The 11,093-nt window shown below is 45.6% G+C and overlaps 1 protein-coding gene across 1 annotated transcript in view; it reads left to right on the top strand.

The window, feature by feature from the left end:
• The first annotated feature begins 2,303 nt into the window (after nucleotides 1-2,303).
• LOC130113618 (transcription factor SOX-6-like) overlaps nucleotides 2,304-11,093 on the top strand; it is a 114,363-nt gene continuing 105,573 nt past the window's right edge. Inside the window, exon 1 of the mRNA XM_056281164.1 lies at nucleotides 2,304-2,441. The gene's annotated coding sequence lies outside the window, so the exon portion shown is untranslated. The remainder of the gene's footprint in view (nucleotides 2,442-11,093) is intronic.

The raw sequence follows: 11,093 nt of genomic DNA, 5'->3' as shown, positions 1-11,093 counted from the left end.
ATATCCATCCAGCCATTATCTTAACCACCTATCCTGCTCTTAGGGTCGCTGGAGCCTATGCTTGTTTGCCGTCACGTGATTCTGAAGACGCGCGAGATTCAGATGGAGGGCAGGAAGTGAAAAGCAGAATGGACGAGATGGAGCTAGTTTAACCCGAACTGTGCTAGTTTAGACGATACTATGAGAGAAAGGTATAAACAGAAAGTAAGATATGTTTGACATGATCCTTATGTTATGAAGAGTGATTTTTTTTTTTTGGCGAAGTGGTCACTGCACACACGCGCGTTATCCGACTCCGCTCCTACCGACCGCAGAGGACGGTTCGCAAGCCCCTTTTTTTCGGCGTTTTCGGTCAATTTCTTGCCCCCCCCCCCTTGAACAACAACTTTGAGTACTCAATAAAAACGTGTGGTTTCTCAGTTAATGACGCCAAACATAGGCATTTCGAAAGTTTGTGATAGTGCTTCCTATCTAGAAAATCACTTCCTGCCCTCTATCTGTAGTTCGTGACGTCATACGCAAACAACCTATCCCAGCAGTCATTGGTCGGCAGGCGGGGAGACAGCCTGGACAGGCAGCCAGACCACAGGGCGCATATACTATATATATATATATATATATATATATATATACCGTCACCTTCCTAAAATAATGGCCCAAGTCATATTTTAAAGTTTATATGACTTAGGCCATTATTTTAAGAAGGTGACGAGAATAAACTGACTTTTTTTTTTCAGTTTCAGTTCATTCTGTTTTTTGAAAAACTTGAAAATATGACTTAGGCCATTATTTTAAGAAGGTGGCGATGTAACACACACACACACACACACACACACACACACACACACACACACAGTGTGAGGGTTTGCCCTTGTTTAGTTGTCTTGCATTGCCGTAGCCAATAGGGGGCGTAAGAGTAGACGTAATGGACGAGGAGCCCCCCCCCCCAGACCTTCCACTCCACAAGGTAACGATATGTCTAACTGGATAGTTGACTCTTCATGAGCGATAATTGGTTAAAAAAACATTCTGCAGCTATGCCATAAGATTAACACCCTCATAAAGTGTAAAAATTCTGACCTGCGGCCCAGTACAGGCTACATCAATGAAGGTTGGATCAGTTCATCTGGATACAACGTTTATTGGCAGATACGTTTCATCCCTCATCTAAGTGACATCTTCTGTCTAAACTTACTGCAGGTATCCCCACTCTTATAAGTACTACTCACAGAGGATTTGGGAACGTCTGCAATCACAGCACTGGAAGATGGCGACAGATGTACTCTTAGCGCCCCCCCCCCCGGTTGAGGGATGGTCGTTCCCTCTTAACATAGATGGCCTCTTTGACTCCCCTGGATTATTGAGCATGCATAAAGCCATACAGGCCACAGGTTTGCAATACCTGGTGTGCTATATTCGTGTTTCTCCAGAATAAAAGTCTAAATGACAAAACATCCTTCCGAGATGCACAACGAAGCCGTCATTTTTGGGAGAATAAAACCAGGTTTGTGCTCACCACATTGTTTGCCTACCTTGTCATTAGATTTAAGTCCTGAAAATATGCGCGCATCATTTAACGATAAAGAAAATGCAGGGAGGCTTTGTCAAGTACATTCGTGCACGTACATTCGTGCACTGTTGAGATAATTAGACTTGTAATCAAGTCCCCTAAATCCTAATTTCACTTGTGTTATTGTTAAACTCGACACAAACACTCAAATTCAGCTGAGTCTGTTAGGGTTTCTGGGGGAAAAGGCTTGTCACATGCGACAATATTACCAAAACTTGTATTCTCCCCCCAGTTTGCTGAAAAACGATTAAAGCTGTTGTGTTTTAGAACATCAGAGCCCTATGTCCATCAACATTGTGGTCAAGTGTACACTAGGTGAGGATCAATCGCTCACAGGAGAGCGAGAGAGCGAGAAAGAGAGAGAGAGAGAGAGAGAGAGAGAGAGAGAGAGAGAGAGAGAGAGAGAGAGAGAGAGAGAGAGAGAGAGAGAGAGAGAGAGAGAGAGAGAGAGAGAGAGAGAGAGAGAGAGACCTTGGCGTGCTTTGGTCCTCTGTCTCGTCTTGGCCCCGATCGGGGAGGGGTTATCCTACTTCTCCCGGTTTGCCCCATGACTATTCCCGCACTCGCACTTCACCTACGTAGGCTACACGGTGCCGGACGGGAGATAAAACAGGTTTCCGTGACCGCTCCTCAAGCTGAGCGTTACGAGCGTCAGTCTCCTAAATCTCAACTTCTTCCCCAGTGGAGGGCGGGCGGGCGGGGGGTGGGGGGTAGGGGGGACGAGAGGAGTTACCGAAGTTCCTGGACGCTTGCGCTGCAGCGATGGTGACTTTACGCACGGGATTTGAGGCTTCTTGAACTAACTTTTCTTGTTTCCAGAATAAACAGCTGTCACACACAGCGCGGTGCCAAGCGGAGGAGCAGCAGCCAGGTAAGATCACGCATGTCCCGCGGGATCTGTTCTGCTGTGAACGGCGTCACACAGCAACGTCTCTCTTCGGAAGGAGCAAATAATAGCAACAGTTTGTGTTATCGGCGCTGGTGCAGATAAGTGGCTTATCTTTTAAGCAAGTTGCGAGAGCTGTCAAAAGTGAACGGGCGTGCGCTGTAACGGATGGCGACCACGTAATATTGTAACACGATCGACCTCACGGTCAGCGGCGTCAAACAAAACAAACTCATAGTAAATAAGTAACGCGTCATTTGCTCGTTGCGGCTTATCCCACCGTCTTCGATGGGTCGCCCGTGTCCGGGGTCCGGAGACATTAAAGCAAGTTTCCCCACTCGGCCACGCAGCGGTGGAGTTGCGTTCTTTTGTGAGCGACGACGCGCGAGAGCGGCGTGTCTCGCAGCGCCGAGTGACCGGGCCCGCCGTGTGTGTCCGCGTTCAGAGGCGCGCATCGAAAACCACGGAACGCGTTTCGGCGTGCCTGTGTTTTCGCAAATAACCCGGTCCGCCCGTCGCGGGGTTTTACACTCCGACGCAGCCAAGTAGGCTACGTATGGGCAAAGTCTTTGGCACAAGTCAACTTTCCCCCCCGGCCCGCGGGGGGTCACGTCGACTGACCCTAGAAGAATGCGTGAGTCATAAATTAAAATAGGCTGGAGTCTTAAAACGGATCCTCTGGGAGACAATACCGGGGGAAAACAAGACAGAGGTCCCCGGTGCGGCCAGAGAATTACCACATCCACCTCGTAGTAAGTTGGATTTCTTTTTCTGGACGACTGTCGGTGAAGTAGGCTGTCACAGCGTCGTCTTCGATGTTGGTGATGTTGTTATTAATTATTGTTGTGCTCGTTGTTTATGAAAACACAGCAACAGACGTTATTCCACAGGAGTTAGAAAGAGCAAGGAAGTTGTTTGGGATATGCGTAAACTTGGAAGGGTATTAGGCAAATAAATCAAACGTAAAAATAATAGTAATAATAATTATTATAATAACAATTGACGAATGTAATTTTTAATCGACGGGGATTTAAAAGGTGGCGAGAGAGTTCGTTGATACAGCCGCAGCTGACTGCTGAAGGCAGCCGGGTCACGGTTAAGGAGGCTGCCTCTTGCATGCGAGAGAAAGTTTGTTTCGGGGTCACGGGGAAGATTATGAGGGGATTGATGAAATGATGTCAACGATCGTCTCGTGCGAAAGGCTGGGAAAGGCTGATTAGGGCGGTCATTTACAGGGTGTTCCCCGCGTGCACGCGTCCACTGCGTGGCTGATAAAACGCGCTCGCAAAGCTGCAAGCCGGCCGATAAAAGGCCCGCAGGAGCGACTCTCATGTGCCGGCACGTGTAATTCGGAGAGCGCCGGAGAGAAAGCGCTGTGGGTTACGGCAGTGCCGGGACCATAATTACCCCTCTGATTTCTATGTCGTTTCAATCAAGGTATGTTGTGTCGGCTGAGGTGTTTCATAGGGTTACGGACAGTCTTTTCTGCCTTTACGAACCAAATTATGCCCACGGGGTATTTACAATCAGTCTGTAATCGCGAGTTTGGCTGTGTAATAGGCTCGGGGGGGGGTTCCCCCGGTTCCCCTGTTTTGACACTTCTACGGTGGCCTGTCATCTTTTCCATCAACTACAATCGTTTGGACTTTTGCATGACAATTAATAAAGCGCCCCCCTTCCTCCCTCCTTATAAGCAAGATCGTCTGTTTGAAAAACAATCCGACGTCGGGACCCCCTCCGTGGGGGGGGGGGGGTTGCTGAAGTTGATCTCGTATGGCATTTTGTTTTGAGCAGGTGCTGCGGGTTGAAGTTCCCTCATAAGGTAAAGTGGCATTAGAGGGTCGCCCGCGTCCAAATGGCAGACTTATATATAGGCTGCCAATTCAGCACATTGTCCCGGCACGGCAGGGCACTTATAACCTCAGTTACATGGTCTCTCTCTCTCTCTCTCTCTCTCTCTCTCTCTCTCTCTCTCTTTCTCAATCGCGCTCTCGCTCTCTCGCTCTCGCTCTCTCTGCTGTCTACGGGAGAGACAGCAGACCTCATTCTGCACCCATCGGACGGAGACAAAAAGAAAAAAGAAAAACGTGTCGGATCGACGTACCGATCACCGTAATACGCTACGTTTCCACCACATCAAGTCATTAACACGAACGTTGCATGGCTTCAATCTGCAAACAAAATGTAAACTTATAAGAGTCTGGAATAGACTGCATACTGAAATTAAGATCGTTTATTTGTTTATTTATTTATTTTTAGATAAAGTCTCCTGACGGATGAATTGTTCTTCGTGTAGTTTTCTTCCCCGGACGCGTCCTCTTTTCGTTTGGCTTTGTTTCGGTATCACCAGAGGTGCACCCATTAGGCCCAAGTGTTTTATTTACAACCAAGTTAACAAATAAACGGATAGACAAGTGAATGAACAGTTAAATGGATGAATAAATATTGTCTACCTGGCTGCCCAGTCGGCGCCCTGCTTTGCAGCAGTTGTCTGCCTGAAACAGAATTTCCTTTTCTGCAGTTTCCCCCCTCATGCAAACATACAGGGGTCCCACTCTGACCTGACGACTGTACATATAAATATGCTTGATTTGACCCGACTTCTGTTGCCGCCTAACCCCTGATAGATGGTCAGAAATGCGACAGGCTGCACTGAAATGACCCGTCACATTTCCTCTCAAAGTCAGCGTTAAATTACACGTCACTCCCTTTATTTACAACATAACCATTTCCTAACGTCTTCTTAAAATTTAGCATGCTCAAATATACAAATTATGTTAGATTATTACAGGCCTGTAATGGACGCGAGGAAGATTTTTATTTGTTTATTTTTTTTACTTAATGATTCGACCCTAATATTTATTAGGTCTGCGTGCCTTAACAGTTCAAGCACCAGTTTTGATGATCTGGCAACACGGCGTGCCAACTGCATTTCCCAATTTTGGATTTATTGTTGAAATGTGTTGGTTTCCCACCAATTGCTCGAAGATGCAATGAATTTGCCTGGACCTCGAGAAGCCTTTTCCCCAAATGTGAAGAAAAGTAGTGTTGCAGCGCGAAGGCTGGGAAGTGCTAAGATGTAAGGATGAGAGTATGCAGTGAGAGAGAGAGAGAGAGAGATGAGAGACAGACAGCCAGAGAGTGAGAGAGAGAGAGAGAGAGAGAGAGAGAGAGAGAGAGAGAGAGAGAGAGAGAGAGAGAGAGAGAGATGAGAGACAGACAGCCAGAAAGCGAGAGCGAGAGAGAGCGAGATGAGAGGCAGACAGCCAGAGAGGGAGAGAGAGCAAGATGAGACAGACAGCAAGAGAGGGAGAGAGAGAGCGAGATGAGAGACAGACGGCCAGAGAGAGAGAGAGAGAGAGAGAGAGAGAGAGAGAGAGAGCGAGATGAGAGACAGACATAGAGAGAGAGAGAGTGAGAGATGGCAGCTGTACTTGTCTCCTCACAACTCATGCTCCACCTTTGATTTACTTCTCTTTATTGTTAATGTTGTTTCATTGTTTCTTTATTGATCAGTGTGGTGTTGGTTGATGTTCATTATTGGTGTTACTGTGTACTGTCCAAATATTTGGACAAGTTGCACTTTGATGCTTTGGCAACATTGTTTTTAAAACTTTCATGCCAATAAAGCCCTTTGAATTTGAATTGGAGAGAGAGAGAGAGAGAGAGAGAGAGAGAGAGAGAGAGAGAGAGAGAGAGAGAGAGAGAGAGAGAGAGAGAGAGAGAGAGAGAGAGAGAGAGAGAGAGAGAGAGAGAGATTCAGATTCTAGCCTGAAAACATCATTAACACTGCGTTTGTCACTTGTCTCATATCATGACAACACCCTGCATCTCTTACTTACAAGAAAGGAGGGAACCGGGGGAGGAAGCTGCACTCTTTTATTCCCAGTCAAACTTAGACTCGGAGCTACATAACTAGTTATCATCCCATTTTTTCCAAGTGTTGCGGCTTTCATAGATTGTCTGTCGAGTTAAACGGTTATCTCATACTTGACCCTAGTCGTTGCAAGTTAAAGAATTCCACATGTTGTTTTTTAGCGAGGATGTCCTTCACCTTCATCAGAAAAGCATTACCCCACCATTTAAAGCCTGTGGCCAATCCAGAGAATCCTAATTATTTGTTGTCGGGCTCTTTGAAAAAGACACCAGCCCCTAAATTGGACATGTGTTGTACAAACACAAATTAAACATTTAACCCTTTAAGTATTTCTCTCTAGGTCCTAAGTGCATATTAGCCAGCCTATACTTATCTCTGGCCCAACGACACACCCAAATTGCAGTCTTGCTGCTGAAAAAGAAAGGTTGAGGCCTTGGAGAATGAGCACTTGAAGCATGCTGGCAGATGCCTTTAAATTTCTCAACCGCAATGCAAGTTGAGGTGTGTGTGTGTGTGTGTATGTGTGTGTATGTGTGTGTGTTTGTGTGTGTTTGTGCATGCATATGACTGTGTGGGTATCTGTGTATTGCTGATGGATATCTATGTCCATATAATTTATGTTTCATATCAATTGACTGCTGTGGGTAAATCACTGTTAGCATGTGTGGGATGAAGAGTATTCCTGCTTATGTGGCTTTGAGTTTTGAGCATGTGTAAAATGTCTAGTTATTCGTCGAAGTGTGTGTAGTAGGCGAGAATTTATGTGTGTGTGTGTGTGTGTGTGTGTGTGTGTGTGTGTGTGTATGTGTGTGTGTGTGTGTGTGTGTGTGTGTGTGTGTGTGTGTGTGTGTGTGTGTGTGTGTGTGTGTGTGTGTGTGCGTGCTCGCATGCAGATATGCTTACCTGCCTGCATGCCTTTCTGAGTCTATTTGTGTATATGCATTTATTGCCATACGGGTGTTTGTGTGTGTGTGTGTGTGTGTGTGTGTGTGTGTGTGTGTGTGTGTGTGTGTGTGTGTGTGTGTGTGTGTGTGTGTGTGTGTGTGTGTGTGTGTGTGTGCACTGCAGCTGGGATGTTCTGCTCCCTCCTGTGCGTTGCACTAACACATAACCTTAGCAAAAGCTCATTTGATTTGCTGGTGCAGAGAATAGGGAGTCTGTTTGTCGTCCACGTTTTCTTCCTTTCAGTCTTAAGATGATTGGAATAACCTTTCCTTTCTTTGGTCCGTTTTCCTACACCTGCTACCCGCCATCCAATTACAAAACTCAGAATGGGAGCTCACTGGACACACCAGCTCCCTAATAACAATCCCCAGGCCTGCCAGGCTCTTCCCAGAAGAGCTACCTAATAGCACACCATGTGTTCTTTTCATATTTGGACAACATTCCTCTTCAGTAAGCATAACGTGTCCTTGTTGTGTTCACGTTAACCAAAATTGTTTGATATCCAAATCACCCTTGCCGAGTACCTCAAGTTCATGCTGCACCCCCCCTCTCTCTCTCCCTCTCCCTCTCTCTCTCTCACACACACACACGCACACACACACACGCATGCACGCACATACGTGTGAGGGAGTGTTGCTTTATCGCCTGCTGACGCTAACATTAAAATTGCTATTATGTAGCTGGGAAGGACTGAGCGAGTTTTATAAATGTACGATTTGCACAAGATGGTTCGACACATGACTGTTGCGACCTTAAAGCAGTCACAAACTCGACTTCCTCCCTAGAGAGTAAATCATCTCCACATACTAAATATATACAAGGCGGTCTGCTTTCCCTAAAAAGCATCACAGTACTAAAACACATCCTTTGGCGGAGGTAATGACTTTAATGCTGAGATAGTTAGCTGCAGATTTGTCCCCGAATGTCTAATGTAAGGCAGCGACAGAGATGAAGGAGCAAAACCAGCGAGGAGAAGAGTAAACCCAAATGAGCAGCTTCCACTAGTTGAATCACTTGGCGAGTATTTTCATATTAGCCTGACTCTGCTGGCAGGACCCAAACTGAACCAAATGATGTCCAGCCATAGGATGCTTTGGGAAATTCCACACATTCATGAAAACCAGTTGACGCACAGGTTACGGTTCGACAAGTTCGAACTTTGACTATGGAGCCTTCAATAGTGAGACCTTCAGTCAGGGGATGAAGAGTTTTGCGTGACGAAGGTACGCAATTCAAAACGACTGTCACCACACATTTAAGGTGCATGGTGGTAGTCTTTCGGAGAGTCTCAGATCACTTAAAATGCTTGGGCGACAAAACGGTGACATCTTTACAGACTGGACACGCTATTTCAGAGGTGTTGGGTTATGAATTTGAGATATTTTTCCCCCCTCTCACCAAAACACATAGCGTTGTGGAAATGAAGGGTTCAGATATTCTGATGGTGCATGCAGAACAGATTAGCCTGCCATGTTGCTATTCACTGCTGCTCGGTCTGCAAGTCCCATCACTGTAACTTTATTGGCGCACTTTTAAGAGATGGAATCACCGTAAAAAGACATAATTCAGCCCGGTATTTCTCTATCAGGCTTGACGGACGTCTTTTAAGCCTGGCAAGGCGCGGCCAAATGTACATGTTAAAAAAGAACACCTTGGAAAAATACGTCCCCTGGCTTTGTCTCTGCTAATTCCTGGACAGAGATTGAAGGGATAAAGTGCTGTGGTTGGTTTCTTTCCTTTGGCCAATGGGAAAGTGGTTTTCTACATTTTGCAAACAAGAGTAGGGTGTCCAGGTGACTGACTGGCTCTGTGTCTGTCGGACGGTGCTGACAGCCTTGGATCACACAGGCCAGCAGCACCGGTGGCAGATGCTTTGGCAATTACGATGGTCCTGACGATTTTACAGGGGAGCGAGCTCACATACGAGCAACTCTGCCTGCTAGGTAGCTTTTTTCCCCTTTCACCCCACCTCGCCTCTCCTCCTTCTCTCTTTCTCTCTGTCTTTTTTATTTTTTTTAAATCCCACTCCTCTCCTTTTTTGTGTTATTTCAAATGCAGTCATAACGAGAAGCTGAAGTGGCGCTACATACGTAGAAAATCGATACATAGATTGCGGCGGCAGTTGAGCTTCATCCGTTTGTGAAGAAGAAGAATTCAGTATAACGAGCGAGTGGACAGATACGGTGACTTGAATACTATAATATCACTACAGCGTTGCTACCAAGGCTGGGCGATATGGATAACATCAAATATCAGGATGTTTTCGATGGAATACCTTGATATCGATATCTTGACAATATTGTAGAGGTGACTATTGGTGCTCTGACAACATATTTACACAGTATGTTGTGCAAAAAAGTAGAGACAAATATTATAATGGCTACAATAGTCTAATGAGTGCAGAAAATTGCATCTCTTTACTGTAAAGCAATCAGGAAAAGACAACACTTGTGTCATATCACAATACTACGATATCCAAAACCCCAGATGTTATCCAGTCTTATATATCACGATATCGATGTAGTATGATTGTATTGCCCGGCCCTAATTACTACTGGGTGTGGGTGACACGGGTTATGGATGAGTGGGTTATAATCATGTTTTTTTCTTCTTTTTTTTTGTTTTGCGCTGGAACAATACGAACCAATGTCTCTGCCACGGCCTTGTAGCATGGAAAATATCAACACGTCCCTCAGAGTCAAGTGGAAAACAAATCAGACTGAAGTTTAGCTAGCAGCAGCTGTCTTTATTTCTTTGCTTCGAACAAAGGGAAAAATATAGCCTTTCCCTCTTGGACAGAAGTGACAAAACCGGGAATGACTCCCCATATCAAATAACACAACACAGACGGTCTTTTCTTCCGCGTCGACTGCCATTTACTCGGTTGTGTGCTCGGCAGGCAGTCAAAAGGAAACACCCAGACATACACAACAAATGTAAGTAGGTGCTGATGTTTGTTTGTAGATGTGGTATTGTCTCTCCTGGGATAGAAGTATTTGCGTCACAGTAGAATTTTTGCAGGGTTGCTGAGTGTCTGAAAAGCTGCAGTCAGGAAAGTTGGATGGGTGGAAGCTGTATGGTTGTTTATGAAGGACGAGTGCCATTCAACATCTGTTCAGTGTTGTTCAGCAGCCTTGGTGCAAACAGACCTTTTTCTTTTTGACGTGTGATTGACACGTGAGGTTGGGCTTGTTTGATGAGCACTTTTGACAAATGTTATTGGCTAAGTCTTGCACTGAAAATGGATTCTGAGATCGGCGATAATGAGAACAAGGTTTTCAGGGTGCCCTTGTTAAAATAAGGAAAGAAAGACTTGTTAACTTTGCAACCTTTGCTATTCACAAGCTATTGCATTCAAACCAGTCGTTATAACTCTCGGCCTGTCTGTCTTATGATAAGAGAAGAAGGAGGGTACGTGCTGAAATGTCTGCGGTAAGGAAGAGGCCTCTCATGCCATTCCCATGAGCCTCTCTGCGTCTGTTTGAGAGGAGTTGCTGAAAGTGGCATATGGCATGCACACTGACAAATCAGAACTCAAAAAACATGCACACACATACACCCACGCATACACACACACACACACATACACACACACACACGCGCATATTATACACACATACGCATGCATGCGTGCACACACACACACACACACACACACACACACACACACACACACGCATGCACACACACACTCCCTTTCACTATACAGCCATGGCTGCTATGACCATAGCAAGAGAAAATGCATGCACACACACATACACAAACTTGCATGCAAATGTAAATACAAGCTACACAAATAGAGTTATTGTGCACAT

This window comes from Lampris incognitus, chromosome 6 (genome assembly GCF_029633865.1).
Source record: "Lampris incognitus isolate fLamInc1 chromosome 6, fLamInc1.hap2, whole genome shotgun sequence".
NCBI classification, from domain to species: domain Eukaryota; kingdom Metazoa; phylum Chordata; class Actinopteri; order Lampriformes; family Lampridae; genus Lampris; species Lampris incognitus.
This window is presented reverse-complemented; position numbering and strand designations above follow the sequence as displayed.